Here is an 18,370-nt window from a genome sequence, read left to right on the forward strand (position 1 = left end):
GGACTTTATATCAGTTTATATTTGTCTGGTGTTGCTGGTTCTGTTAAAATGGTGTGTATTTTTAATGATGAAAAGTCAATGTGTTTGTATGGAATGGGGTTACGTTTTTTGTTTTTCTTCGGGTCGAATTAATTAGTTAGCACAGATCATTTATATAAATATAGGCTATATAATGCGCTTGAGGTGCAACACTTGTTAATTGACCATACATGTCTACCCATTTGTGAAAATATAAGATTAATTTGTTTGAGAATGAATCTTAAAGTACCATTTTCGTTTTTACTTGACTAATAGTATGTTGCAGCGGAGTGTTTGACAAGTTAATTGTTGGGGACACTTTGTGAATATAGAGTACTGTTATTTTTATTAAACATTTATCAGTTTCTTGGTTAGGCTCCGACTCACCGCGACCCTCTATAGTATTAAGTGGTTACAGATAATGGATGGAAATATCAGTTTCTTATTTGCTTTCCGGTGTTACGCAGATTTCTGCATCCCCATAGAATTCTCTATCCCCGCATGATTCCATGCGTGCAGATGCCGTTTTTCAAAGCTGGACGTGGATGCGCGATATTCCTGTGCTTCAGCCCCGCTGTGTTCTCAAGCACTGCCATTGAGTTCTGCTGCAGTTTGCAACAAATACTGAAAACAAGACCAAACTAATTCTGTAGCAAAATAAAACAGCACATTTAACACCACTGAATTTCTATAGGGCCTACGCTCGGCCTCCTGCGTTGCTCAATACACGAAACCCTTGATTAAAAGTAACCTTATAAAACAGTATTTCTTTTAAAACACATTTTAATTTTATTACATGTAAATGCTGTTCAGAAACATCAAGCGTTCATGTTTAGCGATCTTGATCTACGCAGGCGTCAAATACAAACATCTCCGTAACACCGGTGCAAATTAGACATGTTGATTAAAGTAAATCTGTCGATACCCAATTTTGCTGGTGAATGGGTGTATTTAATTTATAAATAGACAAAACATTGGACTAGTTGGTAGTCATCTTGTTTGCAATCTACATTTTAATTTGTATCTCAATATATATGACACTGGAACTGTTTAGATTATACATTTTAAAGCTTAAAAGCATGTCTGTTGATGAAAAAAGAAACTCGCAAAGTTTCATTTCTGAAATGGGTTTTAACCACTGAGATCTTGCTTTGAATACTGGTAGGCTATTGGTTCAAAAAATATACTAAAACTGAAACATTGTAACTGTGAAATGAGGTGCCACTGAAATTGTTGCAATGATGAGAATCTCTTTCCACAACTTGTTTCAAATGAGTACAAAGTAGCACGATATTACTAGTAGTAATTCGATTTATTAGCTATTCTGTATAGGCAATTTCAAAAGCTCATTCTCTGGAGTTGCCCTAAAAGTGAAACACAAACTTGTGTAAAACGAGATTTAAATAGCGGTCCTCTGCATAATTTGATCAGTCGGTTGCTGTCATTGTAAGGCCACGGGAGATGCCTGCTTGGTCTGGCGTTTTGTGTTCATTTGTGCCAATCTGAATGCCAGATGTTATGCCATACATAATTATTTTGTGCACAACCTTGGGGAACGAGAACGCTGTAGGTGTGGCAATGCTTTGTTGTTAAGTACAGTAGGCTATTGAAATATTTGATGTAATGCTTTCTGTTTTGGGTTAGGTCTCACGTTGGCTATGTTTGCGTTTGGTGATCTTGGCAGAGATCAATTAAAATGTTTGTTGCTTTGGGGATTATTTTTTTTTTCTACAGCTGCTGGTGTTTTTGAATTTTCCTTGACGTGACAAGTGCTGGGAATGAGGCCAGCTCCAGTGCCTGAGAGACCCTGTCATATTGTAATTACACGCAACTCGGATTGCAAGAGAACACTCGTTTATTGGGAACAGTTGTAAGATTAGTCTGTGCCTAACATGTCTCTCACTTCTGTGATTCAAGTATGGCGTAGGGCTGTACATTTAAAAATGTAGACATGAGTGGAGGGGGATGGCAGAGACATCTCTAACATAAATATAAGGAGCAGATTTATAATTTACTGTTGGTTTACAGACCCTGATTGGACACCCTAAGGTAGATCAAAACAGGGGTCTGAATTATATGTCTGAGATTAAGAAATAATATTAATTATTTAATTTTATACTGCAGGGCTGTTGTATATAAAGTTATTGAATTCAAAACTGAAATGTTTACTGGACTTTTAATGAATACAGTGTCATGAACATGATTCAACCAGGCACATACAGTATGACTGTTTTTGTTTCAGTGGATACATGTAAACCATTTATTGAATATCTACGTTTTTTTTTTTTTTTAAAACAATCTTAAGTTTTAAAGATTCACTTTCTCATTTATGAATTGGTTCTCTAAGTTTAAGACATTGGAGTCTTGTTCAGCCAGGCTTGTGTGTGTTTCTTAAGAAATCAGAATATTTGAAGTTTATTTGAATTTTAAAAAGGCTTTCAGAAATGTGATTTCCCCTTTGAACAGTCTGTCTGTTGTGGTGAAGGGGAACGCAAAATAACAATTTGTTTCTTTCAATATAGCCTTAGAATACAGTCTGTCTCTTAATCTCTCATCTATGTTAAATTAGCTGATATTCAATCCTGATTTAATGTTGTCTTTTGAATCTAAAGTCCTCTGGAAGTAGATCTGAGCCTGATGGCTCGACACAGACTCTTCTGTTTATTATTGTAACCCAACTGTTCGTGTTTGTAACCCTTCTTGTCTGATGTTCTATCACCCGATGATGTCACCGTGATGTCATTTTGATCTCACAGCAGGAACACAGGGTACTGAACATTTGCTCATTTAATTATGTTGTCTTTAAGGAACTAGACTTTCCATTCTAATCGAAAGATATATTACAAACACAGTATTATAACTTGCTAAAATAGCCTTAAGTCAATACTAATCAATGTATATACCATTTTAGATTTGCCTATTTTATGCTGAAAATCTGAATTGATTTGAAGACAGTGATTTGGCTTTTTTACCAGACTGGAAGAGATGTAAGCAATTATGCAATCTACTATAATATGTCAGGATTCTTCTTTCTGAACAGAAGAGTAATTTTATATATACTCAAACCAGTAAAGGTAAAAGTCTGAGTGTAGTTAAATGAGAAATAAAGGCATATTATAATTTAAAACGCACACAATTTGAGTTTATACACTTGCCATAATAAACACTACTGGTGCAACTTTATTCCAAGAGCACTTTATTTAGTCCTGTGGGCTGTCATTTGAATCACAGCTTTCTCACTTTAACATGGCAACCAAATGTTGTTTATAATTGCATTACAGCAATTAAAGGTGGTGTATTGATTAAGGTGCTAAGGGTTGTTAATGATGCTTTGTTAAGCATTTAACATATTATATTTTATTAAATTCCAGTAAAGTGGATTGTTTTGAAGGCATTAATAATGTGAGACTACTGTTCCAGTGCTGTATTTATTGTAGTGTACCTTGTCTTCATCCATCATATTATGAAGACAAGGTACACTACAATAAATAAATATAGTACTGGAATAGACGGCCAAAAGGCTTGTAGAATTTGAATCTACTTATTTAAACACTATAGAGGCATGCTTTATTCACTTCTAAGGAACAGTGGTTATGACATTCAGCCCGTGCACCGATGTCTTGTTTTTTTTTGTTTTATTTCATTAATTGTTCATTCTGTGGGTGTTTGGTAGGTACAGGACCGTAAATATAGCTGTACATCTATTGCTACTGTTTGCACTGCAGCACTTAAAATCAAGAACAGCAGTAAGAGAATGCTTTATTTTTTTAATTTTTTAAATCTGGCATCCCTCTTCACTTGGCTAGCTGGTAGGCTGTGGTTACAAGGTCTTTGTCATGCTTTGAAAATCCTGGCCTGTGTATGCCAGCAGGATTTGCATTAGCTAAATTTAGGTTTTTAGAAATGCGGTTGCACAGTTGCACATTTGTTTTGAGTTTTTTAAAAGTCTTTGTACATATTAAACCGGTAATATAGATTTAACTATACTATATATTATTAACTATATTGTTTTGAATCCCTGCTAAAAATGTATCATCTTCTGTATACATTTTTGCTGCTTCAAGTTATGCAGATTCTATTCAAAGAACCTAAATCGATTTCAGGGTCCTAGCCTTAAGCCATAGCATCATTTCAAACACCACGCATGTGCAAATTTGTGAAGCCAGTCTTTGCCAGTAGTATGTCCTCACAGGCATGACCTTGTCATTGCAGTGACTTGGTCACATTGTTGCGAATCAATTATGTGAAGCTAAGGATCTCGGATTTATTACAGTAGTCTCCGCGTACAGGAACACCTCCTAAGAGAACATTGTAAATACTCCGGCTAAAGGAACAGGAACTTCGCTTAAAAGAACACCTTCTTGGCAACGATAGTGATTCATTCACCATGGATACAATCAGCACTCCAGATAAGGTTTTAGGTCTGGGAGTAACTTACCCTCTAACAGTGAGAGAGTAAAATGTATTTTCAGGAGGTAAAATGCAACATTACCTTGAAGTCATGAGTAATCTCGATTTGAAATACTGTATCTTTAATAGTAATGGAGTAGGCATTAAAAAGCCTTCCATTTTAACTGCAGTGTTACTTTGAACTACTATACAACCATGCGTGTGTTCTACAGGGTTCTTTAGCGGCTCTGCACACATTTTATCAAGGTATCACACTGACTGAAATGAATTACGTTATATTTTAACATTAAATTCTTAAACTCAGTGAAAATGTTAACTTCAATATAAAGCCATACAGATACACAAAATAAGAAAATCCATTACGTTATAAAACAGTTTGTTTAATATTATAGGCACCTTTTTTAGCAGTTGCCTCTGACGATGGTTCCAGTTTGATTTGTAGCAGGACTGGGGTGTTTACGCTTCAACCTGTGTTGCTTCAAATTTTTCTTATTCTTACTGTTATTGGCTGCAAAGACAACAGGGCTAGCCAGAGATTGGATAATGTTTGTTGGAGTGGTTTTCCTTGTGTACAGTTTCCTAGTAACTAAATACGTTGTATTCTGGGAGATATAGTTGTTCGTTTTAGGGGCGGCAGACAAGCTGTGCAGCAAAATTGCTATGCATATTTTTACGCTTTACATTTAATGCGTATTTCGGATTTTTTAACATGTAAAAATGGCAGGTATGTAGCTTATCTGGACTGCATATCTGGATACAGTACTGTTTTATACCCTGATAATTCATCATCATCACACTTAAATTAAAAGGGTTTATTCAGTCTTTTTTCAAAAGCGACTTGTCATTGCGAGAGTGTTTTGAGACACAGATTAGTTTAATAAATCTTTCCAGAACCACTGTCATATCTGTGTGGTCCAGTGGTTAAAGAAAAGGGCTTGTAACCAGGAGGTCCCCGGTTCAAATCCCACCTCAGTCACCTACTCATTGTGTGACCCTGAGCAAGTCACTTAACCTCCTTGTGCTCTGTCCTTCGGGTGAGACGTAATTGTAAGTGGCTCTGCATGCTGATGCATAGTTCACACACCCTAGTCTCTGTAAGACGCCTTGGATAAAGGCATCTGCTAAATAAACAAATAATAATAATAATATCATTGACTCATTTTTTGTATTCTGATTTCACGAGTGCACATCATCGCTACAAAACGGCATGTAAACAATTGACAAAAATTGTTGGAAATTGTTCGAGCTCTTGGAAAAAAACCTGAATCGGACACAAGCTGCCGAGCAATTTGGTGTTTCCTGTTCTGGTGAGTTGCTTCACCATTCTGTTTAATGTACATGTCTTGTATGTTGCTGCTGCATTTTGTAACATGTAGGGGTGCTGTGTTAATTTAGTTTGACAGTTTATTAATGTTAGTTTGTATGTTACTTTTATTGTTATAGTTTATTTAACATACACTTGCCTATTGCTTTTCTCTTAATTATTCAGTTAATTTCATATGTTGATACATTGATTGATTGATTGATTCATATTGTGTCTGGTGGCTAACTCCGTCTTAGAGAACACTTCGGCTATAAGAACACTTCACATGCTTCCCGAGGGGTGTTCTCTTAGCTGGAGAGTACTGTATAAAGAAATTTCCAGACTTCACAAGTACACCTAGGTTGAAGAAAGTACTGTAGTGTTTTTCAAATGAGCTAAGCCTCAGAGATCTCTTGAAAATCAATCATGGGGTGTGTGTTTATTTTTGCAAAGCTGTATTCAAAAATATAAATCATGCTAAATTCCTAATACTAGCAGAACTACTTTAAATAGGTTTGTAAGGTCTTTGAAGGCAGAAAGCACACTGAATCAATGTTTGTCTTGTCTTGAAGAATGAGTGTAGAGTATTAAGGAAATGGTACGTTCACAGCAGGCACATACTTACCTTAGAAACTAAATCATCTAACCTGACATCCATAATGAGGCGTGTTTCCTTTAAATAACAGAGGCTTGTGTCAACTCTAATAGTTTTTAATGCTGATGCAGAATGCAGTATTTTAGTGACAAACTGAATCCAAGCAATGATAAACAACTGAAACTTCAATGCTTAATGTTTTACCTCATTACAACATTTTTAGAGGTAACAAAGTATAGCCTAGTTTTAAAATGCAAGTTGTAATGGTTATACAGTATGGTGGGTTGGTGCACCTAACGTAAAAAAAACCTGTTTTGTGGAAAATCAGCACTGCATATAGGGGGAACATTTTTATTATCGCAAACAACAATTTCAAGCGGTAGTACTTGCACTAGCTGTGTAATTTGGTGCCACACTGTGATTGACAGTGTGGGCTTTTAAAATTGGGGTTGGATTTATTTTATTTTATTTTTTCTCCAAAAATTTCTTGGAGGCAGTTGCCTTAATAAATAACCAGAAAAGGAAATGACAGAAGTCTGGGACTTATGGTATAAATGGGTATCAGGCATACTTAGTCAAGGGGCTTATGTATTATATATATATATAATTTAAGAATTATTGTATAATAAGCCGACGTAAACAACTGGGTTGTGTTGCTGTTTGAGGACTTCCATTTGACATTTGACACTGATGCTAGAATGTTTTAAGTTCAGGTTTAAGTTCAGTTTGCCATAACATCCCCTATAATGCGGGATGTCTAATCTAGCAAAAAAATAAATCGTTTTTAAGCTCTCCAGATTTGTGAGAAGATCACTGAAACGGTTTGAGGTTTGTCCAAGGCTGCTGAAGCTGTGTTGTGCCTTTTTTAAGATAAACAGTCCGGCTTATTATTTTCTGTTCAGGGGCCCAGGCACTTTGATCAGGAGAGCTGTTTGACTGAAGACTGTAGAAATTTAAAGGAAATCTGAAACCTGTGTTTGACATTCTAATGTTAATAGACTTTAAGAATTGTTTTCTATCAGTACCCCTCATGTGATAAACACCCAGTGGTCTGGTCTTTAAATGTCGAGCACAGCATTAGCTCACTTCCTTTGCCTTTTGAACGTCTATATTGTTTAATACAGTCAAATTACCAGCTGTTAGAGATTACACTGGTGCCCTCTCAGGACATACAAGGAATCATTTACTTACTTTACTTTGAAAACACATGTCTTTTATAAATAAATATATTTTCAACATTAATATAAATATTTTAAAGTCCATCTCTGACAGACCATATGTTTTTTGTTTTGTTTTGTTTATATAGACATTGACAAAATGAATTATAATATTTAATCATAATGATGACAAAGGTATATTTATTTATTTTTAGCATCTGGTTGGCTCCTTTTGATGTGCCTTCATAGATATTTAATATTTTATTTTTGTATATATTTATTGGCACATAGATATTCTAATTGAAACCAATGGCTGCCTAACCATAAAAGCTTACAATTCTCCAACATACTGGGTAGCCTTGGAAACCAGAAATTTAGCATTGGATGCTGTGAAGGACCATCTGAAACCTAAATTAATTGTAACGTGTGTGTGTGTTTTTTTTTTTTTTTCTTCCTGTCTTTCTTTCATGACCTTTTGTTCAAGTATGATTGATTTGTGTGGAAAGCATTACAGGATCTTGTGTTTTCAAAATAAACTCATTAATTTCTGTTGCCACCTTCGATCTGTTTGTTACTGCAGTTCAATTTTATTAGAATACTGGAAAAAATGTACTCTGACTCTTTGAATTCCAATTTCTAAGTTCTGTTTTTAACACTGGTCACATTTGTCCCATGATGACTGTCCATAAGAGGATTTTTTCCCCCTACAAGTGATGGCCATGACACACTTTTACTATGCAGTATTAGATGTTTCACTAATTTCTTTAACCACTTTAAAAAAGTGGTTGCAAGATAGGAAGAATGATTTTAAAATTAACAAAATAACTGGCAAATACTCTCTACAATGTGGGGGTAAGAATGTGTCCATAGACAAGTACATTTCTGCAAATATAAGCTTTTAAAGGAGAAAATACTAGTGTGTTATTATTATTATTATTATTATTATTATTATTATTATTATTGGCTGTCCTTTGATTGCACAATTCATGTGCTATAGACTGGGTCTTGTCTTTTGCCTTATACAATAGCTTGTTAATATCGTTCCTTTTGGGGATTCATTATTCTATTTTTCTATAATATTACTCAGTCATTTACTGGTCCTGAACCCAACAGTCCTATTTGTTGGTGATAGACCCTTAAGTTCTGTATAGTAGAGGTAACCACTGTTTTATAGTATACGTGCTACATATCAGGAGGTGTTTGTCACTATCTTTGTCAGTGCTGATCATTAGTAGGCATGCTTAGTAAAACTAGTTATGAGCTATTCCTACGTCCTGAGTAAGAGTGTGACCCCCCCCCCCCCCCCCAAACAAATATAGCAGGTGACTGAAAGACTATGTAAGGAAATAATGTACCTATACTGTGCTAATATGTTCAGCAGTAGAGGGTCTCATGCAGCAAGCAACACCATCTTGCATTTTAGTTGTTTTTGGGAGGATGCATTAAGTGTTTGTTTAAAAGGGGAGCCAGATCTATGGGGTGTCTATATATATAAAACCAGATACATTTTATTATGTAATGTTTAATCAGAACATGCACGAGTTAAGTCCTGTGACTACATCCTACATTCAAATTCTGCAGGAGTTGAAAAACCAAACTATCGTACTATATTATTTCTTCTGTTCTGCTGATTTCAGCTGGACCCTGGGATGCCGAGCTTTATGGGCAATGCATCATTAATTTTTATACAGTAAAGTCACAGGGAGAGCCGAGTATCATTAAAACAGTAAAACTGCATTAGCCTTTCACAACACATCACAGGTGTTACATTAGATATGAATAGATTGCTTGTAATTGCATCATTTTCTCTAAAGAACGTGCACAGATTGGTTAACCTAGCTTAAATCTCTCGTTTTTTTGTGTGTGTGTTTTTGTTTTTAGAAAGATATACCTTTTGGGTTCACTGAACTCCCTAAAGGCTTTTAGGACATGAAGGTGCTTAAGTACCATTTGCTTAAAAAAAAAAAAAAGCCTGCAAAGATTACTTTGCTGAATATAGTATCATTTTTCATCTGATTCTGAGTAGACAGTCAGGCTTTATCTAGATGTTAATCCTGGCCTTGTCCCATTTTGACAAGCCGAAAAAGAAGGGTAGATTTACGAAGTCTGTAAATTGATCACTGTTTTGATTTGATATAGATACCTTGTCTTTTATAATTGTATGACATAAAACAGTCTTGTTCATGATATCCATTTGCTGTCCATCATTCCTTCTTTCTGTAGTAACTAAATACAAAACATTCATGTATCAGGGTTTAATACATTGAGGGAAAGTGTTTTTTTTTTTTAAAAAAAACTGTATTTAATGATTAAATCAATATGTTAGCCTCTGGGCTTTAGGTCTCGGGTTCTATATTTATTGGAATGCGCCTTACAATCGTGCATACAAGCTTTTCTTTTTAAAAAAAGGAAAAAAAAAGTGAGAAAGATGAACATAGATAAAGTTATATAGCTTCTTTACTGAAAATATCGATGTTTAGAAAGCCCTCAGGACCCCAGAAGGGAACCTTGTAATTGTTCTTGTTAGTTTTGTAATTAGGGGCCTGACACTTACAAAACATATCCATAAATATTGAAGACAGGCACATTTTCATTGGTAACCCAAAGTAGTGAAAGGATTGAAATTAAAGAGGATTGAAATAATTTTAACTCTCAACCCAGTTGTGTATTGCTGGTGTTTCTCAGAAAATGAGCTTTGGTCCCCAGTTTCTTCTGGTTTTACCTCCAGTTTTGCAAACCCAATCTGTTGCTTACTCTGTGGTAACTGAATATATTCTTGCATTGATTTTCGACGCTAAATTGAAGTATGTTTTCAACATAATTGTCTGTTTGAAAGTTCAATCCAGAACGACTGTCTCGCTACTGCTTTGAAGCAGCCTATGCCATTGCCATTATGATAGATTTTGGAGAATTTTAATATGAAGATACTTGTCATTAGTAGTCATCAAATCAATTATGTTAAGATTTTGGTCTCATTTGGGCATATTTTATTGTTTCTATTTCTCTTATGTTCATGTTTGTTTCTTTAGAGATTGAAATGATTTTTGTAATGAGAAAATAGTATAAACTGGACATTGAGTTGGTATATCCCCAGTGATGTCAAACTGAATTTTCACAGCCTAATTAGCTATGGTGCAACTACAGGGCTAAGGCTTCCTTTAGAGAACATATGAGCTGGGTTCAGTAAGAAGGAAATGGGGTGCTGCATCATGATTATCAGGGCAAAGTTATTTCATTACAAATGGTACTGAATGACTTAACAATATTATAGGATTTTAACGATAACAGCGTCTCTGGAATAATTTGTTCTAAGGTGTCCTGGGTGTCTAGTTAACATGATGGAAACCACAAAGCCTGGGGCACTCGGCCCTCTGTGTCCTCTGTATTCAGTGACCTCTTCAAGTCTGGAAGTGACTGTTGAAAGGGAAGTGGTGTTAAACATTCAGGGGAAAAAAAAGCCATGGTGGGTTTGCATACACAATAGCTGCAGTGATCCAGCAAATTCAAATGTCGGGTGTATAGACTTTATTATGAATCTGTTTTCCCTTGCTGTAGACTTAGAACTGAGGCTATTGGCAGCTTTAGGAAGTCTATGAGTCCGGTTTCTCGTGGGCTTGGTGCCTGTCTCATCTTTTGCTTTTATTTAGCATTATTATTTAGTCATTTAGCAGACACTTTACAGAGACTTGGGGGTGAAATATGCATCATAGCTGCTGCTGCAGAGTCACTTACAATAGGTACGTCTCATCCGAAGAATGGAGCATAAGGAGGTTAAGTGACTTGCTCAGGGTCGCACACAGTGAGTTAGTGGTTTAGTTGGGATTGAACCTGGAACTTCCAGGTAACAAGCCCCCTTTTTAACCACTAGACCACCAAGCCTCCTGTTAAACTCTGCAACTCTGCAAAATTACATGTGGATCATCCAAATAAAAAGCAGGGCCACAATTCAGATATCTGGAACTTTTGATGCAGTCCAGTAATATTTAGGCTTCTGTGTATATTCAAAACAAATTACAACAGAATCTTATTTGTTTTGAAACAATAACTTTGTTTTCGCCATGACAGTCACGTGTGTTGACGAGATTTGAAATACATAAACCAATCTCGGAAGTGATACCCTGAATGATGTGTTGGTGTGAATTTAAGTCGAGAAAATGTTGTACACTGGATTTGTTTTTTTGGCAAGTTGTTTTTTTGAGTGGCTGCATCTGCAGCACTACAAAGCAGTAAGCTTGTTTTATCTACCCTCTTTATCTGACAAAAGCATTTTTCAAGAATTACCAGCGCCTCGTGGATTGTATTGTAAAGTAAAAGTGCTTTGAAGCCCCCTCCCCAGGTCAGGCAGGATATCAAAGAGCTCCAGGAATTCACCAGTAATTGTTTTACGACTCGCCAGAAATCATACCTACTTGTATAGGTGGTACACAAAGGGAAAGCTGTGAAACGACAAGCTGTTGCTGCTGGCATGAAACAGAAGAAGAAAAGGGGAAAGGGAGTGAGATAGCATGAAACAGGAACTGGGCTGTAAATGCTTATTCTCGTACTGTTTTTTTTATCAATGAAAGGGGGGTGTGAGGAAGCAGCTTATTGAAGCATAGTTAATAAGGTCTGTCTGCTGCTGAGACATTTTCTACTTAAGAACATAAAAACAAGGGGGTAATATTCTCTCAACTGTTTTTAAACAAATATATGAATTGTGAGGTTGCTGTTGCTATTTGCAGCAACAGTGGGTTATAAATTACTTAAACATTAAAAATGACTTAAACAAGTCATTTTTACAGGAAATATGGCTAGAACTTCCTAAAGATGTGAAACCACTTACAAAACTTTTACAGGTCCCAAAAGTTACTGTCCTGTTAAGTTCAATGATACTTTAATTTATTTGGTTCTAAATCATTGTATGATGAATTGTGTTCAGCTGGTTCCAAGTTTTATGAAGCCTTAAATCTTTTTTTAAATTTATTTTATCAAACTGCAGTGGTTTGTTTTGTTGAAACATATAAAATCTTAATCCATGTGGCTTCATGCACACAAGACTGCTGTTAGTTTTCTCAAAATGTAATTTAGCTAAAAAGCACTTGCCATTTCAAGTGCCATAAAACATAATGTTTATAAAACAGAATGCTGTGTTATTAGATTAACTGTTAAAAGGCATGGAAACACACAATTGCATTTTTAAGAAAACTAATCTGGTTAAGCTTTCTGAAAATAAGCACTTTTCAGAAAACTTGAACTTGTGTACAAGCAAGTAAATACCCAGAGAAGCAGAGAGGGGAAAATGACGGGACTCCGTTTAGCAGCCAGCTATACTATTGCTTTCAAGCTGACATGATCCCTACATTTATGCACACACAAGGAGGGGCCTTACAAGTTTAAGTGGTAAAGCCGTTTTGATTGATTGTTCTAACAGGGTACTATAAACTGTAATTGAGGCTGGTTCCTCTGATAACCAGAGATGATAAAATTGTATGTAAAACATTTTAATAGATGTTTGTTTTGACAAACAGATCAGGTCTTTACACTTCATTACAAGATGTGGCAGCAATCTCTGCTTATCATTTCAGCACTTAAAATATAACAAGCAAGTAATGGTTTTGGCTGTAGTTTTTGATTGCGTTGAAAAATGCATCATGTGTTTTAATTATTCAATAACATTTCTAGATGGTGAAGATTGCTTCACTAAATGGATCATTTAGCGACTATATAAGTCCTTACAATATTTGTTTTTAAATAGTTGGCACAGTACAGTTTTTAGTTTCTTATTGTTTACTTTGAATGTTTTTTTATTTGTATTTTCAAGTGTCTGCCAGTTCCAGTAGAATGACTGTATTTCTGGCCCTTAAGCAACACATTCTTTAAGAATTATTATTTTGCTGTGTATTCAGTTTAATGTCAAATTACACATCCTAGCACTGGGTTAAATTTACTAGACACACATGCTCATCAGTGGCTTGAAACTCACAGCTGCTTAATCCAGAAAGTCATAGATAGATGGAGTTTTGGCCTCCAATGCATATGTATATAATGTTTATATATTTAAAAAAAAGTCCAATTTTCTTAGTCATGTGTCAGGATAAATAGCCTTTATCTGAAAATGGAGAAAACTAAGAACAGAAAAATTGGACTTGTTGTTTTGGTAACGAGTAGGCTATAACCCCTGAAAGGATTTTTGGACAAGCAGTATAAATGTATACACTTATTCCAGCAGGTTCCCAATGCACACTGCATTTGCTTGAACAAAAGTTATTGTATTTCTTGCTCTTATTGTATTACTTGTATTGTAACACTTGAAATGTATTTGCTTACGATTGTAAGTCGCCCTGGATAAGGGTGTCTGTTAAGAAATAAATAATAACATATGTGATACAAAAAAATCATCAAATTGAATACTGTTGCTGTACTACTTTTACATAAATGTGTTATTGAGCTTTGGTGTTACTACTGTAAGTTTTAAATATGATGATGAAAACACATTGACTCATAAGACATTTAAAATAGAAAGTGGTGATGCGTAAAATAACTAACTGTCCATTTACAAATTGCGATGAAACTTCATTCCGCTGCTTCCATAGGGCACCTCTCAAAATCCAGCCTCTAATTTGTCTGACCTTAGGCAATAATCATACAGTTACAAATTTGGGTGGTATTACTATGGTATATCAGCATAGCTCAATTACTGTAGTATTTCATTTCTGAGACAATCAATCAGTTTATAGTGTTTGTTTCAATTCTAGAGGAATTTAACACGACTGTTTCCAAGAAATAATGAGTGATTTGGGCAGACTGCTTGGAGGAAGTGAAGAGAAACAGGTTTTAAGTAGAATTTTACATTTCTAGTAGTCTTAATGTGGCATTGTCTCTATTTTGGCCAGCTGGGGTATTCATCCCAAATAAAGTTATAACCAAGATTTTAAAATCATTAAGCAAATCACATTGACAGTGTAGAGGTTTAGTTTCGTGTGCCTATTAATGTCATACTATACCAAGATCTGGGACTGGATAGAAAGGGATTTGACTTACAAATTGACAAAAATCAGTTTCTCTGATGGCAGAAGTAACCCAACGCAAGTGAATGTCAAACCTCTGACTGCAGAACATTGCATAAGCAAAATACAAAGCGGTCATGGGATTATTGGGGATTGGAAACCAAATGTGTTATTGGTAATTGTATAAAAATGTGATGCATATAGGCGATCATTCACTATTCCATCAAGTTAGGTTGCATGTAGAAACCTATTTGATTTTTGGAACAAGAGACCTTTTTTTTGTTGGTGAAATCTCATGTCAGTTTCCAGCATAAATGTTTGTTGCCATCTACTGTAGTTTAGTAGCAGTTATAATACTGTTTGACTGTTGAAGATCTCTTCAGGTAGCATCTTTAACCCTGTAATGCCTATTTCTGTATCACCTATGATACAATGCTTAACCACCCCTTTTATTATTTTTTAAATCCAGCCTCGCAAGCCAGAATTTTCCACATGCAGTAAATTGTGTTGCTGGACAGAAAAGTGTTTTGTACATGAAACGGAATCTAGTTACATAAAGTAGGTTTTCTAGTTTCGAAAATGCTTGGGACAATACAGGGTTGATCAGCTTGCAACTCTGCAAAGTCTTCCTCTGGAAAGTAATGCTGCACTCAGGGCTTGAATTTCAGCGCGGGAATCGCACATTTTTCAAGTTGCTCCCGCATATCTGCAACTTTCAGTGTGGGAAAATTCTGCAGAGATATTTTAAGACACCACCAAGCTACTGAATTTTTCACCCAATTTAGAATGCATGAAACGCTACAACAATCTTTAAAGAAGTGGGTGTCAGTGGTGAAAGCACTATGAGCTGCATTCTGAGTAGTTCTGGTTAAAATAAATAAATAAAAGTAGTGCTGAATATTAAGTGCAGCGAGACTTTATTCTCTTGTATGTGATTCTCGGCCGCTATCTTTAAGGATTATAGAGACTCAGTACACTGCAATAAGTAAACAGTTTTGAAAAAAAAGACAATATTAAGTCTATCTAGGTGTTTTGCAAGCGGTGACTTTCGCTTTAACTCTTAACTCAGCCCCATTCATTTTGGAGAGCCAGGGCACCAAAGGTTATGCACATATTACTCAGGCACCGCAAAAGCCACCTACCTGGCTTGTTTAAAAAGTACAAACTCGGGGCTTTCTAAAGACGTATTCAGTGTGTGTGTATGTGGTAATTCTAGCTGGAAATAAAATTGCCTGAAGTTAAGCCTCTCATCATGTGACAAGTTCACAGTTTAGGTTTTGTTTTGAGTCTGTTGCTCCGTCTGTAGCAGTTACGGAAAGGGACGGTATCGTTGGAAAACTTAAGCCCACCGCACACAGCCTGACTCAAACCGTCCCGACTCATCTCATCTCAACTGGCCGTACAGAGTCTGGAGGAATCGTAGCAGTGTGCATGCCCTTAAAACCAAGATTATGCAGATTTCAGTCGGGATGTCTTCAGATTTGAAGATTGAGCATGTTGAATCTTCAGACGCAGTTTCATTCAGATATGATCAGTCTGTCTGTGTGCGGCGGTTGCCGACCAAGACCGACTGAGACCAATTAGTCATAAGGGTGTCAACCAATGGTGAAGCAGGTTTAAGTGACGTAGCTTGTCATGTAACTTTTCATACAAGATGGTGGAATATTGACAGCTTTAGTTCCACAGTTAAAAATACATTAGTTTTTAATTGCTCTGAGTGTCCCGTATTAAAAATGACCAGATATGTACATTGTTGGGTTGAGTCAGGCTGTGTGTGGCGGGCTTTAGAAGCTCAACTCCCCCCCCCCCCCCCCCCCCCCCCTGTTCATTTCATATTGAGGTTCAATGGTGCAGTGTGGTTTTTTTTATTATTATTTTGGAAAAAAGTTGTTGTTTTTTTTTACACATATTCTCATCTCTACCACATAGTATGCCTGATCCTGTTGCAACTTACATAATATGAAAGGATATTTTGTGGCCTTCCGTATCCAGTAGTTAAACCTACATAAATAAAAACAGTGAAAAACAGGCAGAAATAGGGCTGGTAGGTGTAAAGAGTTTATTATTATTTATTTCTTAGCAGATGCCCTTATCCAGGGCGACTTACAATTGTTACAAAATATCACATTATTTATACATACAATTACCCATTTATACAGTTGGGTTTTTACTGGAGCAAGCTACAGTAGGTAAAGTACCTTGCTCAAGGGTACAGCAGTAGTGTCCCCCACCTGGGATTGAACCCACAACCCTCCGGTCAAGAGTCCAGAGCCCTAACACTACCACACACTGCTGCCCTAAAAGAAAGAAATGGAGCGCTGGTTAAAAAGAAAAGCACCTTTTTCTTCTGCTGCAGCAAAAACTTCACGTCAGGCAATGGCAAAAGCAATGTAGAGTGCTCTGTCTCACAGTGATGAACAGCTGTTAGGTCTCCTGAAAGCAGCTTATTTTAAAGCAACACCAGTGTGAATGATGGTGCAGTAAAAAAAAAAATATATATATATATTAAAAAGGCGCTTTTGCATTGGCTGCAGCATAGTGGAGAAATCCCTCCAGCACACAAAAATGAAATTCAAGCCCTGTGCACTCCTTCCTGGTGGTACACAGACAGATGTTTTAAAAGGATGCATTTTTAATGAAGATGTTGACTGTTGATGGAGATCTGTTCACTTCAGATTTGCATTGGAAATAGAAGATATTGTAACAGTTGCATTTGAACTTGAATAATAAGTGTCTAGTTTTGGTTGTGTTGAATGGGTTTTCAATATGTTCAGTAGGTTGTGTTCATTTTGTAAAAGTGGGCAGAAGGCGAGGGATAAGATTTTGGCAGCTTTGTCACTGCTTGTGTGTGTGTGTGTGTGTGTGTGTGTGTGTGCTGCTGGTTTGTTTTTCAGGCTTCACAAAGGGTAATCCCTGCTGGTTGCCACCGATACCGGAGTGAGAGAGTCTGGGGAGCCTATTGTTTCAGTTGTAGACCATATGGCAATAGTGGAGATCAAAGCATTTAGGAAATTGGCACTCTTCATTTTGAAGCAGTTATTAGTTCTAACACAACGTTTCCTAATGTTGTGCTTTTGTGCGTGTGAAACAGGAGCTTGTTTGAGATGGAATTTAAACAAAACCATTGTAGCTATGCTGTTTGATTCAACTGATTTTGATATTGCTAGTGATACAGACATTGATACTAGATGCAACAAACAAAACAATGTGGCCAAGCCTCTATAATATAATCAAATAGTTTTGTTTTGTTTTTTTTTATTACAAAGTGTTATCTGCTTTTGCTACATAATTCCTGTGGATTTTCATGTGCAACCAGTATAAACAAGATGCAACACACAAGAGTTAACCATTAAATAACTTAAATAAATGAATGTTGTCAACCTAGGAGTTTAAGTTGGTCCTAGAAGCCTATGGTAAGAAGATGGTTCCAACAAAGGGTTAAATGGGCCTTTTTAAACCTTTTTAAGATTACTTTTGATGTCAACATTTTGCAACTTTAGAGCTCATCTACCACATACAGCACAAATACTGTACTGAAATGTAGCTTGTAGTGGCTCAGAGACAGAGTGACTTAACGGTTTATATGTATTCTGCGCTGCTGGTACATTTATGAATTGGTCCTCTTTGAGATTTACGTGCCACTCTCCAACAACGTGACTGCATATTATGCAGCTGCTCTGCAATGACTTGATGCTTTACATACATTTATATGGCTGGGCTTTTCAGTAAGTTTTAAAAAAATCACCACATCGTATGCTTACATTGGTTGGGTACCCTAAGTAGTCTCCAGCATAGCAGGGATTTGAACTTACCAAAAGGGATATGTTAGGATTTAACATTCAAACTTTAAGTACTGTGTAGCAGGGAGGATGAATACAATGGACCACAGAGGCATAACGAA

General features: G+C 36.2%; 1 protein-coding gene across 2 annotated transcripts in view; it reads left to right on the top strand.

Annotated features, from left to right (window-relative positions):
- The window catches only part of mllt3 (MLLT3 super elongation complex subunit), a 98,745-nt gene that overhangs the window by 1,164 nt on the left and 79,211 nt on the right, over window positions 1–18,370 (top strand). The window lies entirely within an intron of this gene.

The sequence above is a fragment of the Acipenser ruthenus genome, chromosome 2 (assembly GCF_902713425.1).
Source record: "Acipenser ruthenus chromosome 2, fAciRut3.2 maternal haplotype, whole genome shotgun sequence".
NCBI classification, from domain to species: Eukaryota; Metazoa; Chordata; class Actinopteri; order Acipenseriformes; family Acipenseridae; genus Acipenser; species Acipenser ruthenus.